Source organism: Crocuta crocuta, unplaced genomic scaffold, assembly GCF_008692635.1.
Source record: "Crocuta crocuta isolate KB4526 unplaced genomic scaffold, BGI_CrCroc_1.0 scaffold944, whole genome shotgun sequence".
In the NCBI taxonomy this organism is placed as follows: domain Eukaryota; kingdom Metazoa; phylum Chordata; class Mammalia; order Carnivora; family Hyaenidae; genus Crocuta; species Crocuta crocuta.
The window spans coordinates 203841-206210 of record NW_027528243.1 but is presented as its reverse complement, the minus strand read 5'-3'; positions in this window follow the sequence as shown (position 1 = coordinate 206210).

Here is a 2370-nt window from a genome sequence, read left to right as displayed (position 1 = left end):
TTATTTATTTATTTTGAGAGAGAGAGAGAGAGAGAGTGAGAAGGGGAGGGGCAGAGAGAGAGGGAGAGAATCCCAAGTGGGCTTGGCACTGTCAGTGTGAAATCTGATGTCGGGCTTGAACTCACGAACCGTGAGATCCTGACCTGAGCAGAAACCAAGAGCTGTATGCTTAACATACCGAGCCACCCAGGCATCCCTTGACCAGATATTTTGGATATACCATCTCATTTAATTGTCACAGCAAGTCTGTACCACAGTATTATTAACCCCCATTTCACACATGCCCAGGGAGGTTAAGTAACTGCCCTAAAGTCACCCAGCTAGTTAGTGAATGGTAGACGATGTAAACTCAGACCTGGCCAGCTGCAAAGTTGCAAAGCTCCATGAGCTTTCTGTATTCTTCTCCCACCCCCACACAATTAACCAAAGCACCTACACAGAGGGTTGTATGAAGAGCTGACAGCCTACATTGTCCCTGTCAACCAATGGGGAACCAATCTGTGTAGACACAACCTTAAGATGGGTGTTTATGGGGGTGCCTGGGTGGCTCAGTTGGTTAAGCATTCTACTTTGGCTCAGGTCATGATCTCACGGTTCTTGAGATCAAGCCCTGCATCCGGCCCTCTGCTGTCAGTGAGGAACCTGCTTTGGGTCCTCTGTCCCCATCTCTCTTTTTTTAAAGTAATCTCTACACCCAACGTGGGGCTCGAACTCACAACCCTGAGATCAGCAGTCACATGCTCTACTGACTGAGCCAGCCAGATGCCCCTAAAATGCATGCTTAATCAATTTCACCCCTAGGCTTCAGTGTTTGGTTGGTTATTTCATTCCATTTTTAAACACGTTTTATTTTCAAATGGTTTTAGATTTACGGAAACGTTGCAAGATTACCACAGGGTTCCTGTATTTTTAAAATGTTTTCAAACACAACCGCAATAACGAATGATAGCAATCAGACAAGTTGCGCCTATCATGTGCTGTTTGGAACGCATCAAAATACATGTCTTGGAGAATTCAGACGGGTGTCAGGCTATAGGCAGTTCCAAGGGCTTCTTCCAGAACAAGTAGCTCCAGAGAAGAACATGGGACTTGGGGCTCCTGGGTGGCTCAGTCGGTTAAGCGTCTGGCTTCAGCTCTGGGCAGTTTGTGCGTTCGAGCCCCACACCGGGCTCTGTGCTGACGGCTAGCTCAGAGCCTGGAGCCTGTTTCAGATTCTGTGTCTCCCTCTCTCTCTGCTCCTCCCCCACTCTCTGTCTCTTAAGAATGAGTAAACATTTGAAAAAAAAATTTTAAAAAGGAACATGGGACTCGTTCCTGAGTCTCTAAAGGGAAGTAACATTCTATTCTAGCTTGAACGCTTAACTGGTCCTGTAGCCCAGACCACGAATTCGGTCTAAGGTCAAAAGGGTATGTCTTTTTCAAATCCCACAGCTCATAAGCTTCCCTAATTTATTTCAGGACTCTCCCTTGTTTACTGGACATGTCATCTTTCCCACATCTCCGTGTTCTTGGAAGCTTCTGAGAATACCCACAGAAAAGCAAACTTAAACATCAACATGAAGAGCTGTAGAAAAAACTGGATGAAGGGAAGCAAACAGAAGAGGACCAAGGCTCAAATCCACAGGAAGTTTCTTGCAGTGACATCAAGACGAGGGCGCAGGCCTCCGGTTCCCAGCTCCCAGCTCCAATGGAGTCCGTGCTCTCACACAGGGCCCTGCCCTCCAGCGACAGTTGACGGATTCTTGGCTGGGCCAGTCAGGCTACCGTCTCATGGGCTTGCTGTTGGGATTCACAGTTTCCCACCCACTTCTTTCTGGGACCGACCGGGTGCCACATTTCACTTTGCTCAAAGAGAAGCAGAGGAAACAGTTCTGCCCAGAAGGACATGCGTCAAGTGACATTCAGAAAGAAGCTGAAAGGGGCGCCTGGGTGGCTCAGTCGGTTGAGCCTCCGACTTCGGCTCAGGTCATGATCTCACGGCTCATGGGTTTGAGCCCCGCCTCGGGCTCCAAGCTGACAGCACAGAGCCTGCATCAGATCCCATCCCCCTTTCTCTCTCTGCCCCTCCCTGGCTCATGCTCTCTCTCAAAAAGAAACATTAAAAAATATTTCTTAATTTTTTTCTGATTATAAACACATATTTGGGCACCTGGGTGGCTCAGTTGGTTGAGCATCTGACTTTGACTCAGGTCATGATCTCACGGTTCATGAGCTTGAGCCCCACTTCGGGTGAGCCCTGCTTCCCTCTCACTTTCTCTCTCTGCTCCTTGTGGGATTCTCTCTCTCTCTCTCTGTCCTCACTCACATGTGCCCTCTCTCTCACACACACAAAAGCACATGTTCATTGTAGAAATTGTAATTAGCTTTTTT